The following is a 16,927-nucleotide window of genomic DNA, read 5'->3' as shown; positions in this document are numbered from 1 at the left end:
ATATTGATGGTGTAATAGATACAGCACGTCTACCGAGCCCCTTCTGCGAAGCTCGGCACGGTGTGCGCCCCCGTGGGGCGACGCAGTTCTTGCGACTTCTTACTTTGAAAGAAAAGTTTTTTTTTTTTTATTTTTTTATTCGAGTATAGCAAGTAATAGTTCTTCCATATCTTTTGCACGTTAAAATAAATTGCGCATTATACAGAATAAATTACACAACAGATACAGGGTGACTTCAGATACGATCGAAAAGAGGGTGGCTGGTCGACCTTCTTAATTTGCTTCATAATTGTATATGTTATTTAACGATGTCCGAAATAAAAAAAAAAAATAAAGATCATTTTCACCCAGAAAAAAAAATCTTCCGACGCAAAATTTCGCACATTACGTAGAAGTGGAAAGTCGCGTTTGCTTGCGTAGCCGGAGGGGTAAAATTTGGTGATTAATGACGGAAATTATACTTCTTAGCTGAGTTTCACAATTTTTGGGCACAATCTATGTGTACTTAGCAGTACGAAAGAAATATCGTTATTGTTTATTATGTTTTAAAAAAATATAAAAAACATCAATTTCGGCTGTTTGACTGTTTTCCCCTAAATTTGCAGGCCTGTATCTTAGAAAATACTTTAGTCAGAAGAGTCATATTTTAATTCAATACGGTACTTATAAATGGAAGTAAATTAACTGAAATTCAAATCTGTATACGCGTGGGTTGGGGAGATTTTGGCAAGCAAACACGAGACAAGCACGAAAATAAAAATATTTAAGTGCGACTTAACAAAAAACATTCTTTATTTCTTTTTTAACTCTAGCCAGTCATTCAACTCTATTTAGCGGTTAATATCAATTAAAAACATGTTGCATCATACTGATGGTGCAATGGATACGGCTCCTCTACCGAGCCCCTTATCCGAAGCTCGGCACGGGGTGTCCCTGTGTTGCGACGCAATGATTGCAACTTGTTATTTTGTAAAAAGAGAGAAAAAATATATATATATATGAAAACGTGGCATCGGGGTCGTCGGAGCAAAAGTGCTCCACATGCACCGAGTGGGCGGACAACATTCGCCGCGCCTTTGCGACCACAGCCTCTCCACGGGAACGCTGTCAATTGCTGACCCTCTTGCCATCAACCTTGGCAAGAAATGAAGTCCAGACGATCCTCCCAGAGGCATCGATCTACATCATTAATAGGTCCCGGAAGCTGTGGGAGGACCACGGCGTGTGGTATGTGCCCGAACCCTATATACAAGGTGTAAGGTGAGCCCTGAAAACATATCTGCAGCGGTTGAGTACTACATGAAAGACGAGTTAGTGTTGTAGGCAGAGTCGCAATCAGAAGGACGTCATTTCCGTTGTGCTCAATGGCCAGAAAACGCTCAGACCGAAACTTCTTCTGACACGGTCAATCAGAGAAGCGTTTCGTGATTATAAAAGTGACCATCCCGACTACGGCATCGGATTGACGAAGTTTTACTCTCTGCGACCCCGATCGGTTAAATGCAATCCCCAGCAACAAGCGTGCGTTTCTGTGTATACTGCGCAAACTATAACCTCTGTGTCGCCTCTCTACAAAACGCTGCCGGCTCACAACTTGACGCAGCGGAATTGAACTCGGCATTCATTTGCAACCCGCCATCGCGCCAGTGCCTTATAAGCGAATGTGACCATTGTCCCAAAGGCCAGTCTCTTACACTGGAAAAACTCAACATTTCCGAGGATGAAGAGATAGTTTTGGCAGCATTGGAGTCAGGTGAGCTTGTGAAAAAGACTTTAGATCCGGTCACTTTTATGGAAGAGCTTCGTGTGTCGGTCTCGAGGTGGACCATTCACAACCATATCAGACAGACGCAAGGCAAAGTCATCTATGAAGAAAAGCAGTGCGCGCAGCGTGGTAGCATTGTCTTCCACTTTGACTTTGCGGAAAACTGAACTGTTATCCTTCTTGACGAGATTCAAGCGTACCACTGGAAACAAAAAACAGGTCTTAATATTTACGTGTGTGGTGACGACTAGAAAGTCGACATACACTTTTGCCGTCATCAGTGACGACTTGCATCATGACTCCGCTCATGCCTGTCTGGCTGTACAAAAAGTAAGAGAGTGGGTCGATGGCAACCTTGCTGTGTATTCTCATTTGACTTATGTAAGGAACGGTGCCGCCAGTCACATGAAGAATCGCTTCCAACTTCATGAATTCCAAAAAAATGTTTTTCCCAAGGCCCAATGACCACTGGGCACGGAAAAAACGGTTGTGACGGAGTTGGAGGGCTTGTCAAACACCAAGCAACGCTTCACAACTTGAGACAGCTCCCAGGAAAGGCCATACAGTCTGCAAAATGCATGGTGAACAGTCTTTCCCAAAAACTAAAAGGAATGAATTTCACAGTTCTGGACGAAGACGAGGTTGTTGAATTCCGTGAGCGCAAAAATGAAGGGTGGGTGGGAGAGCGCGCCTTTCCTGGTATTCAGTCGTGGCATGTGTGGCTATGCAAAACATCAGAAGCTTCGACCTGTGACTTGGAAGTGGCACGGACTGTCGGGTCCCCTTGGAAGAAACTCCAAGTGCACACTGTCAGAAAATGTTTGCGTCAAAATCTATCCATTTTGAAACCTATGAAGGCAGAACTGTGTTGTATATCATGTGTAATTTATTATATTTAATGCTCAATTTATTATAACGTGCCAAAGATGTGACACGCTATTACTTGCTATTCTCGAATGAATAAAAAAATACTTTTCTCTCAGAGTAAGAAGTCGCAATAACTGCGTTGCACCACAGGGGTACACCGTGCCGATCTTCGCGGAAGGGGCTCGGTAGAGGTGCTGCATCTATTACACCATCAATATAATGCAACATGTTTTTAATGGATATTAACCCCCAAATAGAGACTGGTCAGAGTTTAAAAACAATCGAGAACGAGATTTCTTTTTTAATCGCCCTTAAAATATTTCTATTTTGGTGCTTGTCTCGTGTTTGCTTGCCAAAATCTCCCCAACGCGCGCTTAAATAAATTTGAATTTTAATGAATGTACTTCCATTTATAAGTAGTGTATTTACTTAAAATATGACGTTTCTGACTAAATTATTTCCTAAGCTACAGGCCTGCAAAGTTGAGGGAAAAACGGTCAAGGAGCCGAAATTGATGCTTTTTATTTATTTTTCAAAACATACCAAACAATAACAATATTTTTTTTTGTATTTCTAAGTACATATAGATTGTGCTAAAATATTATTAAACTCACCTAAAAAGTATAACTTTAGTTATTAATCACCAAATTTGCCCCCTCCGGCTATGCAAGCAAATGCGACATTCCACCTCTACGTGATGTACGATTTTTTGCGTCCGACAATTTTTTTTCTTGGTGAAAATAATTCTGATTTTGTTTATTTTAGACATCGGGAAATAGCATATAAAATTATGAAGCAAATTAAAAAGGTCGACCAGCCACCGCCTGTTCGATCTTATCTGAAATCACCCTGTAAGATGTTGAATTACGTCGAATTTCAATGTGTCTTTATCATTAATAATATACCACCCCCCCCCCCCCCCTTCTTGACAGAGCGGTTAAGGCAGAGAGTTTCATAGCCAGGCATCCTAAACACTTCATTATCCTGCTGATACAACGTTTCGGAAAGCATCACAAGATTGAAAGAAAAGACAAAACAAGAAAACAGTCCCTGCAAGTCATTGTCCTTATTCCGAGCAGCCTGCGTATTCAAATGAAAGAACGATGAACACTTTCTTTTGGTTCGGTAGATATCAGTTACGTCTGATGGCGTCAACATGTTATCAGACATGATCTGCTTAGGGTATAAAAGACGATACCTGAGGTCAGCACCTATTGCATCTTGTCCAGGTCCTGGGTGCAAGTTACACGCAGCACACGCGACGATCTATCTTCCTTTCAAAGACCTTGCCCTCCCTCGACCAAGTTTACTTCCATTGTTTTTCGTTCTTTCGTGCGATAACCTGACCGAGCAGCTTCTTGAGCACCGGACATAGATGGTCATTTACGTAAACGGGAGAGCGGCCTGAAAGACCCAGGTCAGAAGTACAAACTCGCTTCTTGCGAGCCCTTTCAATCAATGCATCTCGTTTCGCGCGAGAGTGAAATTGTACGACAATCTTTGGGCATCTTCCGTCTTTCCTCGGCACGCGGTGGTAAACGTCGATGTCAGACTCGGCAATTTATTCGCCAATGACGTCACCGAGCGTCTTTAGGACAGCGGGTAGGTTTTCCTCATCAGGGGGCAGAAGGTTCTTGATCTCAATATTCCTGTTCCTTGAAAATTGTTCGAGGTCAGTTAGTCTATGATCTGAGCTCTGAAGTTGCTCCCTGAGCAATCTACATTCATCAGATAGTTTAGAGTTTTCAACGGAAAGCACAGCATTTCGTTTTTTAAGTGCTGCATTTTCTTTTTCGATTTTCGAGCAACGCTGCGACAAACCATCGAACTCCTGACTGACGAAGTCAATCGAACTTTTTAGGTCCTTGTACTCCTTTTTTAAGTTCTCTCTCGATTACCGCCTTCATGTCGCGCATTTCTTGTTTAAAGTCCTTCAAAAATTTCGTGACATTAGCCGTCATGCTGATTACTGACAAGTACTTTCACAGTGGCAGCAACGGCGGGAAAAGTGAGAGACTAACTAGGGAATCCCAGCAAGGATCTAATGCAGCAACCTGTGATTAAGATGTGCAGTATAAGTACGCAGTCAACTGCCGCCGCTGCTGCCAAATAAAGACCCGGTGGTTGTCGGCACCGCTTTTGTAGCCGGTTCGCTGATGGAGTAGCCAACCACAGTTCTTGGAGCACGAAACGTCACCGCACAAGCCGCGTCAGCAGCTCACGAAGATGTTAGGCGTGCGGCGAGGCAGATGTGCTCCCACAACGAAATTGCCACAACAGGCCTCAGCAGCTCCGATGAAAGCAGAATCTGTGATTAAGATGTGCAGTAAAAGTACGCAATGAACTGCCGCCGCTGCTGCATCAAACAGATGCTAAGACAAATATGTCAAGAGAGGTCCAAGGACTGGGACAGATACCTACCGGGACTACTGTTCGCCTACACAAAAGTGCCACAGGCGAGCCTGAAGGTTTCACCATTTGACCCACCCTATGACCAGGAGTTCGGAGACCTTTGCCCATCATTAAGTCATTAGCGCCCATCGTACTTTAAAAAGTACACCCACGTTTTACTTTTTTTGGGGCATTTGAGATACAATACTTCGTTTGTGTTAGTTCCTTTTTTGACCCAAGGTATCGGGTCTATATGTCTAAATGAGTAGTCGGCGCCTGCGTTCCAGTATTACCACCCTGTACAACCTTGAAAGTTTGCAAACACGTGGAAGGTGAAGGCGCTTCGGTAAGCAAACCGTTCACATTTTATTCTGGCCATATTACGTAATATATAGTTCAGATTTTTTATAAAATTGTTTTAATATAAAGCAAATACAACGCTGCCTATTTTGGATTTCATGTTCCGTGTTGTACTTTCACATAATGATTGATAAAGGTAGGTGTACTTTCTTTAGTACAATGGGGTTTCGTCCATGTTTTTCTCTCAGTCTGCAGGGTTTTGAATCCCGACGTTTCCTTTGGAAAACGAACGTTTTGCCGGTTGAGTGAGGCTTTAGAGGCAGCTCTAGGCGATGTCCAAGATGCCAACGAAGACGTCGATGTCGTCATTATACCTCCTTACCCGTCACCTGACACAGACGAAGAATAGGAAGATGATGATGCAACCAGCAAAGTTTACGTAAATGGTGTCTCATGTAAGAGACTCACACTTTATGAATATTGAGCAGGTCCTGTCGACATTCGACGCAAAAACTGAATGTATGCATGTTGGTTTAGGTACACCAAAATTGCACTGCCAAGCGAATGAGAAGGATGCTGACAACCATCCGTGGCGTGCCAAGCGGGCAAAACTCACAAACCCAAGCTGGAAGAGCAGCAGCCCGGAGTACACGTGGTCACCATCAACAAATGGGGCTGAACAGCGAGAAAAGAAGCTGAAGTCTGACTTCTTAGGCAAGTCTTCAAACAAAATCTTCAACACAATTCTGGTTGCACAAGTCTTGACTCACATCGTCATACAAACTGGCACGTACGCCAAGCAAAAAAATGAGCACGGCTTTTCTCTTAGCCTGGATGATTTGAGAAAAATCATCGGTATTCTCTTGTTGAGTGGATACCACAATCTTACCAGTCAACGGCTGTACTGGTCCCTTGATGAAGACGTTCGCATTGCGTGCGTCTCCAAATGCATAAGCAGGCAGCGGTTCATCGACATAACGCGGTTCTCGCCGACAACTGCCTGCTTCCGGGAACAACAGATACAATGTTTGAGGTGCGTCCATTGATGAACTTGCTAAACAAAATATTCAGGCAGCCATGGCATCTTTCATAAGAACACACTCTGTTGATGAGTTCATGGTGAAGAACTTTGGTCACCACCCTTCCAAGCAGTTCATTACAAGGAAGAAAATTCGTTTCGGGCACAACACTGGATGCTTTGCAGTGCGGACGGTTACTGCAACGAATTTGACACTTAAAGCGGAAAGCCCTCCCCCACAGTCACCAGGCCACTAGGAACACGTATTGCACTTTCATTACTTGAGGCCGTCACAACTCCCATAGAATATGTCGCGTTCTTCAACAATTTTTCACTAGTCACGACCTCCTAGTCGAGCTGCAGGAACTTGGATTTTGTGCTACAGAAACAATCCGCGAAAATCGCCGAAAGAAGTGTCCCCTCGCCTCCGAAAAAAAAAATGGAACGCAAGCAGAGAGGCCAAATCTGTTCGTGTTTCGACCCACATGCTGAACTACTTTTCGTAAAATAAAAAGCTAAGAGTGTAGTCACCATGACAACGAACTACGACAGCAGTGAGCCAATATGCTCTGTAAATTGGTGGTCTGTGGCAGAGCAAAGAGAATTGAGTGTGCCGCCACCAAAGCAGTTCAGCAGCTGCAGCAGTGGGATGGGAGGTGAGGACCTATTAGACCAAGCTAAAAACAACCAACGGATTGGTATTTGGGCAAACAAATGGTGGTGGGTGCTGTTCACACAGATGCTCAACGTAGCGGTGGTAAACGCATGAAAAATTCAACAGATCACAGGAGAGTCAAGGCTTGATCTTGACTCTCCTGTAATAATCCTGGCATTCACCAGGATTATTACTCACTGCTATCTGCGTATCGGTGTGCGGAACCCGGGAGTACGAAGGGCTCCAGCATCAGTTGCCTTGGATCTTGTGCTAGACAAGGATGAAAACTTCCCTGCAAGCTCCCAAAGCAATTGTGTTGCCAACCTTGCTACCAAAGGTCGATGTGGGCCTGCGAGAAGTGTGGTCTTACTCTTTGCCTGAAGCCTGGTTGCTTCAAGAAGTTCCATGCACACAAGTGGCTGCTGTTGCCAAAGGCCCCAGAGGTCGACCTTGTCCCTCCTAACCGACCCGCCGGGGAACGCCCTGGAGCATCGTCGCCGGGTGGCTACGGTCAGCTGCGCCCGGAGACAGAGCGAGAGGCGCTTTCGAGTCGCCAACACACCTTGGCTTGCGGGGACGACATGACCTTCTCCGAGGGATCATCTGGTTGATCCACGCCAGTGTCATCTAGCCGACTTTGCCGTCCGACCTCTCCCCTTGCATTTTCTGTCTGACCTCGACGCACGGTGACCCGGCAGCCTTGGGACGACCTCGACAAAGGAGGGGGCTTTACTCAATTTCCCCAGCTTAGATCGCCCATGGGATTATCCCCTACCACACGGAAGCCAGGACGCCTGCAACTATGAATGTCTTCCGCCTTCTTCGACTTCGATGGCACCAATGTCCGCCAAGATTGACCGGCGACACCGCGGCCAAGGATGTCTGGTCCTTCCGTGTGTGTGTGTCGCGTGGGGGTGTGAGGGAGAGGGAGATGGCGTGCCTGGATGTTACGAACAATGAACGATAGGGACTCTCTACTGGGGATGTGGGGAAAAAGTGAGGTTATAAAAGCAGCAGCTGGCGGCTGCTACTGTGTGTTCTCGACAGTGTTCTCTAGTGCTCTTAAGTTGATGTAACCTGTTCACATGTATATATAAAGAATTGTATTATATAAGAGACACCCCTCCTCCCCCCTGGTCCTTCGCGATTCCGGCCTCCACATGAGTTCCTGCCCTGACTCGACTCCCTGCCGCACACCAAGTTCCTGGACAACCGCTCGGTCCCAACAACTGGATGGCAGCGGCGGGATCGACTTCGCCGTACCATGACTTCTTGTGTGGGTGAGTGCCCGGCCCATTCTTTCTCAATCTGCCAGACCCATTGGCTCTAAGTTTTGCTTGTGGGGGTTGGAGATTGTCGTTGTTAGGACTGTGTGATCGTTCTGACGCGAGCTTTTTGTGAGAAAGAGGGCCAACACAAGCTAGATCATGAGTCTCGAGGCATTCCGTTGGCACGAGTTGGTACAGGTTTGTACCGAATTAGGAATCGATTTGGGGCAGACAAAACGAAAACCGCACATTATAAAGCTCCTTCAGGCCGAAGACGTCAGCATTGAGGAGTTCACAAAGGCTCTGGAGGAGGTTCGCGAAAGGGAGCGGGAGCAACGCAGAAAGTGGGCCGACGAGAGGGCTCTCGAGACGGCGAGATGGGAGCTCGAGAAGCGCGAGTATAAGCGCGAAATGGAGCGGCTCGACTACGAGTTCGGGCAGCTCGAGCTCGCGAAGAAAGCGCGGGAGGTTGAGTCCCTTCGTCGGGCGACAACAGGCGTTGAAGCGGTGACAGGGAAGGCGTGTCAGGGAAAGGAGAAAGTGGGAGCTGGGGACACAGAGATGACCGAAAACCAGCGTCTTTCTCCCGACGCGACCGACACCGTTCTTCGCAAGACCGACCCAAAGTCCCAGCGGCAGGACGGTGAAAGTGACATGGAGGCAGCGAGAGAAGTGGTACGTCAGGAAAAGAGGAAAATGGAAGCTGGGGACACCGAAGTGACCGGAAACCAGCGTGTTTCCTCCGACACGACCGACGCTGTTCCACGCAAGACCGACGCCGTTTCATACAAGAGCGACCGAACGCCCGAGCGGCGGGAAAAGGAAGAGAAGGCTCTTTGGGCGTCCAGCTGCGACTTTCCGGAGGACGAAGGCGACGCCAAGACAGAGACGACGCCGGGGGAGTCCAGCCAGTTCATGGAGAGCGGCGCCGAGAGGTAACAAACAGCGGTTCAGCAAATAAGCCATGATCCTTACCGCTCTGATCGGCATCCGTGCGGCTTTATGACCAAGCCCACGGTGCCGTCGCAGGAGTCCAAGCGGCCCACCAGGAGGGAGGTTATTGATAATTTCTTCGACGAGATCAACCAATCCTGCCTGGTGCGGTTGCGGAGTCCGGACTCCAGACCATTCACAGAATCCGGGTGCCAGGAGAACATCGACGAGTGCGCGTCCGGCACCGAGTCGTCATCGATGTTGGAGGACGGGAGACCCGAAGCTGGCCATCCCAGGGAACGTGCAACCGGCGGTGGCTGCGCGGGCAAGGGACCCACCGGGGACACGATGGAGCCCGGCCGGGACAAAGCAGGCCCGACGCCAGTGTACCTGAGGACGTCGTCGTGTTCGCGGCAAGGTGGATCAGAGACCGAGAACTCAGATGCCGTGATGGGCCAGCGACCGAGACGCAAGAGGAAGAGGCGGCGCCGAATCAGCGTTGTACGTTCTAGCAGCAACGCTTCCTGCAAAGAGCGCCACGGAAAGCGCGACGACCGCCACTTCAAGAAGAAGAAGCGGTCCTCGAGGCTGGGAGGGGGAAACTTCCAGGACCCCCATCCCAACGGGTCACGAACCCAAAGATCAAGTGCGAGCAAGGAGCCTGGAAAGGGTACTAATGAGCCTAGGACGACTCAGCGAGGTTCCAGACGGAGGCAAAGTTCATCGCTCGTGGTCCGGCCTGGCGTCACGCCGGACGTGGAAACCAAGGAAGATCTCCGGGACGGCAACGTCGTGCCTGCACGCAAGTCCAAAGAGAAGAACTTGAACAGTCCGAGTGAGGCCAAGAACAAACAGGGCGTGGGTTAGATGCAAAGAAGGACTTTCGAAGGAAAAGGGAGGGCTAAACGTGGTTTTCTAATGTTATTGAGTCGATTAGGTTATTCGGCAAGTTTATTAGCTTTTCTTTTTTCGGGAGTCCGAGTTTTGCGTTTCGTTCGGCTTTAGCTTGTTGTGTTAGCGTTGTTCCCTTCAAGCGGTTTTTTCCTCAGTGGAGTTCGCATTATGGAAGACGTGATCGAATTTAATAGGGATATACCCTACGCGAGTTACGTTCCGGTTTGTAATGTGTTTTTTTTCACGGGAGTTCGTTTTATTACGGGTTGTGCGTTAGAGGGTTTTTATTAGTCTGCAAAAGTTTTTTTCGTTAAAGCAACCTGTCGGAGGAAATAAGTTTCTTTCGTTGGTAGAATGGTACGGAACTTTCACGAGGCATTGTTTTGTTGTTGTTTGTTTCGGTCTGGCAGATTGGAGAGACAGGGGGCTGGGCGCTTGCCTGCGTGGAGTGTGGTTCGGTGTTGTGGGTTTTGTTACTGTTACTTCCCAGTGCGACTCCAGCCTGGACTTCAGTCGCCAGCCTAGCCGTGAGACCGCGTCTTTCAAGGGACCAGTGTGGACTGCTCCCCATCAAGACGCTCTTCCTGGCGGCGGAGGAGCTGTTGCGAAAGGCCCCAGAGGTCGACCTTGCCCCTCCTAACCGACCCGCCGGGGGAACGCCCTGGAGCATCGTCGCCAGGTGGCTACGGTCAGCTGCGCCCGGAGACAGAGCGAGAGGCACTTTCGAGTCGCCAACACACCTTGGTTTGCGGGGACGACGTGACCTTTTCCGAGGGATCATCTGGTTGACCCACGCCAGTGTCATCTAGCCGACTTTGCCGCCCGACCTCTCTCCTTGCATTTTCTGTCTGACCTCGACGCACGGCGACCCGGCAGCCTTGGGACGACCTCGACAAAAGAGGGGGCTTTACTCAATTTCCCCAGCTTAGATCGCCCATGGGATTATCCCCTACCGCACGGAAGCCAGGACGCCTGCAACTATGAATGTCTTCCGCCTTCTTCGACTTCGATGGCACCATTGTCCGCCGAGATTGACCGGCGACACCGCGGCCAAGGATGTCTGGCCCTTCCGTGTGTGTGTCGCGTGGGGGTGTGAGGGAGAGGGAGATGGCGTGCCTGGATGTTACGAACAATGAACGATAGGGATTCCCTACTGGGGATGTGGGGAAAAAGTTAGGTTATAAAAGCAGCAGCTGGCGGCTGCTACTGTGTGTTCTCAACAGTGTTCTCAAGTGCTCTTGAGTTAATGTAACCTGTTCATATGTATATATAAAGAGTTGTATTATATAAGAGACACCCTCCTGCTCCCTGGTCCTTCGCGATTCCTGCCTCCACATGAGTTCCTGCCCTGACTCGACTCCCTGCCGCGCAGCAAGTTCCCGGACAACCGCTCGGTCCCAACACTGCCACTTAATTTGCCACTCTCAGAGCCCATTGCACTGTATAAAGTATGATGCCATAAGTTTGAAAAAAAAATTGAATTCTCACGAAATCTTTTACTTGTTGTTCCTGCGCCCACATACATATGTGTACACATTTTCAATCAAATTTGATGGTTAGATATTTCATGGGCCTTAATTTAAGAAGATCCGGTCCAACGAGGCTCTTGAAGAAGACGTGAAGACGTTCTACGGTCAAATACTGGAGCTCATACCGAGACTGGAAAGGGCTTGTGAGTTGGCTTAATGCTCTTTAGAAGAGGCCTAGATCAAGTAAAATTAGCACTATGGCAAAAACAGCGTCAACCGTCAGCTGAAAGGAAGGAACTTGGCCCTCATTCTCCTACCGAGCGAACACAACAAGCAGATAATGCAATGGAAAGGACCATTCGTAGTATCTGGCAGAAATAACGAAGTGGACTACGTGCTCGATGTTGAGGGACAAAAGAAGGTGTTCCACGTGAATATAATCAAGAGACACCAAGAGAGGTTTAAGGTCGACAGAAGGTAGTCAAGCTACAGTGCGGCAACGCAGGACCTTGGCGAGGCTACACTTGCTGGAGTGGACAACAAGGCATCGACGCCTGATAAAGTGACTATACATGACTGGAAAGACTTCACGATCCACGATGGTCTGGATGATGAAGAGAAAGGTGAGGTTTGGAAGTTAATCGAACAGTGTAAGAGCATATTTTCAGATCTCCCAGGTTGGACTAACTTGATCACGTGCGACCTGAAATTGACCACCGAGGAGCCTGTGCAGATTAGGCAACATGCGTTGCCTTTTTCTGTCCAAAAGACAGTCAAAAGGGAGATTACGGAAATGCTGCAACTGAACCTTATTGAGCGGTTCATATCACCGTTTAATGCGCCGGTAGTAATTGTTAGACACACAGACGGCTCTAGCAGGTTTCGCGTCGATTACTGGAGATTAAGGACGTGCTGAAGGTAGACGCAGAGTCGATTCCAAGGGTAGACGTCACCTTCACCAAGGATGACACGAAACAATTTTTCTGTAAACTGGATCTAACGGAGGGATATTGGCAGATCCCGATGGAGGATTCTGCCAAGGAGAAGACAGCGTTCTCGTCGAGTAGTAGGCTTTTCCAGTTTAGGTTCATGCCTTTTGGGATCAAAGCTGCCACCGCTTCCTTCACCAAACTGATGAGAAAGTTGCTTCATGGAATCCCGCAGGCTCATCATTACATCGATGACGTTCTTATCGCTTCGGATACGTGGACGGAGCACATGAGGACCTTGCAGAGTTTTTGATCGTTTGCAAGATGCCAATATCACGGCTCAGCCGAAGAAATGCGAGATCGCATTTACAAGGACGACCTTCCTCGGTCATGAGTTGGGTAGAGGATGAATCGCTCCCCAAGCGGAGATCCTTGGAGAGATCCAAGACGCGCCAAGGCCGGTGACAAAACGGCAAGTGAAGCCGTTTCTTGGAGGTCAGCACAGGAGGAGTCGTTCGAGAAAGAGGGGACTGCCTACTGAGACCACCCGTCCTGCTGGCGCCAGATCCTGACAAGGAATTCCTCTTGCGGACTGACGCATCTGATTTATACCTGGGCGCAGTATTGCTCCATGAAAGTGAAGGGCTGCTGCATCTAGTGAGATATGCGAGCAGAAGGCTCAGAAAATCTAAAAAGAGTTATGCCACCGGAGAGAAAGAGTGTCTGGCGATTGTGTGGGCCGTCGAGCGATTTAGGTTGTTCTTATATGGCAGAAAACTTCGCATACAAACGGATCACCAAGCTTTAGAATTTTTAAAAAAGCGCCAACAGTCGCATAATGCGATGAGGTTTGTCACTGCAGGAGCAACGGTTTCACATAGAATACATTAAGAGGAAAGGCAATGTGTGAGCAGATTTCTTAAATCACACACAGAGCTAAGCTGTCGAGGGATATTTGTTAATAAAGGCTGGACACAGTGTAATGAGAGCCATTAAAATTTCTTGTTGATTTCAATCAGGACAAGAGTGTTTTACTCATGTTTGATTTGTACGTGCAATTACAATTAGGAACGAGAGAGAATAACCACGGGCTGTTTTCGTGATGTGGGCAATATTAATTTTGAAATGGGGAAACGACACACGAGCGTGAGTGCTAAGAACCAAGTGTGGTGGTGTTGCGAATGTACCGCGATCCCAACAGCAAGCCATCGAGGATGTTGCCTTCGTGAAGAAACTTCATATGGTGAAGCTCTTGAGGTGGGACGGAGTGTCATGTTCCGGCGACGATTATTACGGGTGAAAGAAAAGAAGGAAAGTAAGGGAAGGTGCGCGGTCCAGGAGACGGCGAACGCGAGAAAACAAGCAGTGGCGCAAGCCAGAGTTGGGCTACGGCGCACGGGGATGACCAGAGCTCTAAGGGGGACCAGCCGCTACGGTCGGCCTTACTGCTACAAGCAGCTACAGGGGGAGTACGAAACACCGGCATCGGCATCATCATTTCATGCGGCGACGCTCCGCAAGACGCCGAGTGGAAAGGCTTCAACTTTAAGTAATGACGGTAGCAGAGATGGTTTATTAGCGTGATGATGTCAACTTAACTGCCTTCAGTGTTTCGCTTCCCTATCGCAAATTGTTTTCCTATTTTCGCTTCTGACATGTTGCTATCTTCCTTTTTGTATATATATAATTTCTCTTTTTGATCCTCTCATGGATGTCGTTCCTCTCTTTTCCTAACTGACGATGATAATGACAGCCGAGGATGAGCTGAAGCCTTCCTTCCAATATAGAATTACAAAAGAAGAAACTGAGTCAAGCGGGGTTTGACCCCCGCTCCTCCGCGTGGCATCTATGTGCGTTTCCAACTCCGCCACGCTTGCGGCAATTTCAAGTGGAGTGCCGTTGCCTTAGAATTTTGTTTTCTACCCACATTATTGATTGATAATTTGGTTAATTTCGTGCAAAACTTTTAATTAAGACGAATGGGTAATAAATAAAGTAGTATCAGAGTTCTTCGATACGCTACTGGTCACAAAACGTCTCCGTAAATGGCTGCTCACACACGTGCGATTCCGTAGAACCGAGTCCCTTAGAACCACTTAAAATCTCTCTGGATGAAGCAGCATACTAGAGTTAGAACCATCGATGCCAATAGATGCTATCTTTGTTGATCCTGCTGGTATTGCTAAAATTGTAGAAGAACTGAAGTTATCATCCTCATCAGGAGTGGACGGATTTAATAATTTGTTTTAAAAACACTAAATTATAATCGTCCCTTATACTTTCCAAATTCTTTCAACAGACGCTGCACGAAGGTATTTTACCAGGTGAGTGGTGAGTGGAAAAGGTGGTTCCAATTCCGAAAGGTGGCCATAAACATTCCCCTAACAACTATCGTCCCATTTCAATAACAAGCATACATTGCAAACTTCTCAAACACATTATATTTTCTTATCTCATACATTTCCTAGAGTCGAATAATATCTTCACTGAAGCACAGCACGAAGTTCGTAAATCATTATCTTGTGAAACTCAGCTCCCATCCTTTACTCATGACATTCATTATAATCTGGACCGAGGCTCCTAAAGGAACTGCGTTTTATTAAACTTTGCTAAGGCATTCGATAAAGTGTGTCATGAGCTATTACTGCTAAAACTTGCCAAACTTAACATTGACCCTAACCTTCTCTCATGGATTCTATATTTTCTAAGTAACCAATCGCAATTCGTTACAATTAACGACAAAAGCTGTCCACCTGTGGCTGTCATTTCTGAAAATCCTCAAAGGTCGGTTTTAGGCCCACCACAAGTTTTTTTAGGTACTAACAATCTTCCCGGATATTAATGTGTCTTCATCCATTTGTCTTTTCGCCGATGACTGTGTAATTTACCGTGAAATTTGTCATGATTTTAACCTGTCTGCATATCAGTTTGATATTAACTGTATCTCTCGTAGGTGTGAATTGTGACTTTGAAAACTAAACACTAGTAAATGAAAATACATGAGAGTTTCTCGCAAACCCCGAAATAGTCCCTATTACGACTTCGATGGCAACTTCGTTTTAAACTGTCTGGTTGGACACGCATGTCAGAAAGAATTAATTATACGAGAAAAAAAGATTGGAGAAAAATTGACGGCGCGAGACGCGATCTAGTCACTAGTTTTAGTAGGCATTTCAGGCGCTGGATAAAGAGGCGGATTGGCTTCCCCTTCACGTTGAGTTGGAAAGAGCGAATGACCATTCCGTAACGTAATGGACTTTACACCCAAAATTTCGAACGAATCTCTCGCCGTCAATATTGCGGTTAATTTGTTTTCCGCGAAAAATTTATTTTTTGACACGCGAGTCCCAACCAGGCTGTTTAAATTTTTATTTTTGTTTTATTTTCAGGGGCCTTTAAACAAATAACCTTTCATGGAATTCAGTAATTATCTACCCGTGCTAACTCAATATTGGGTTACTTAAAACGCAACTTTTCACTTCACCTCTTTCACTAACATTGATCCTCTACAAAACATTAATCAGGCCTAAATTAGAATATGCAGCCTCCGTCTGGGAGGCTGCATATTCACGATACTCTAGTCACTGCATTATATTTAGGACTCCGTGTTTTCGGAGTTTATTTTTCGTGAAATTCGGAGGGTGTTTTTCGGAGTTTATTTTTTAGCGAACATTCGGTGTTTATCGGAGTTAATTTTTCGAAAATCCCCGATTCTCCGAAATTCGGAGATTAACTTCGCAGTGTTTTCCATTAAAAAATAATAAATGTTAACCCGGTGCAAACGTATGCCAGATAAAAAAAATAAAACGCGCTTGTATCAATTAAGATTTCTTTAGTTGAATTTGGCGTAGGTGTCATTGGCAATACTAATTTGTCCCACGACAAAAGTCGCACACAAGTATGACTTCGATAAACTTCGATACCTTAAAATCAATAAACTGCCGGAGTTAGCCTCAAGGAAGCTCGTAGTAATCCCATCAATCTACCCTGGGCCGCGCGAGGTGGGGTGGTTAAGGATGTAATAGAGAAGTTTCAACTGCCCCTCTTCCCTATTCTATACAATCTCTACGGTCCATAGCTTTCACTGTTACCCCCAGAAACATACCCTCTCCTCTCTCCAAATTCCAAATCACATGGCCCAAACTGGAAACCAAGAGTGGCTTCTGTCGTGACACGAAGGGTACGATGACCTGTTTCCCTGAACCAACCTTGACGAGACAAGACGTAAGAACCCCTTTTGAAAACGGTCCGAGGCTTGGAAAATATTTATGGTGTCATTTTTCCAGGACCATTAATCCTGCGCTGCCCAAATTGCAAAAAAAAAAAAAAGCTTTTTTGTTGTTGCGTGCGTGCGTGCGTGCGTGCGTGCGTGCGTGTGTGTGTGTGCGTGCGTGCGTGCGTGCGTGTGTGTGTGTGTGTGTGTGTGTGTGTGTGTGTG

General features: G+C 46.8%; 1 pseudogene; it reads left to right on the top strand.

Annotated features, from left to right (window-relative positions):
• The first annotated feature begins 2,044 nt into the window (after positions 1-2,044).
• Positions 2,045-2,681, top strand: LOC120846658 (annotated as a pseudogene).
• The last annotated feature ends 14,246 nt before the right edge of the window (positions 2,682-16,927 follow it).

The sequence above is a fragment of the Ixodes scapularis genome, unplaced genomic scaffold (genome assembly GCF_016920785.2).
Source record: "Ixodes scapularis isolate PalLabHiFi unplaced genomic scaffold, ASM1692078v2 PGA_scaffold1__304_contigs__length_218370807, whole genome shotgun sequence".
NCBI classification, from domain to species: Eukaryota; Metazoa; Arthropoda; class Arachnida; order Ixodida; family Ixodidae; genus Ixodes; species Ixodes scapularis.
Note: the sequence above shows the minus strand (reverse complement) of the source record. Positions and strands in the feature narration are given on the sequence as shown.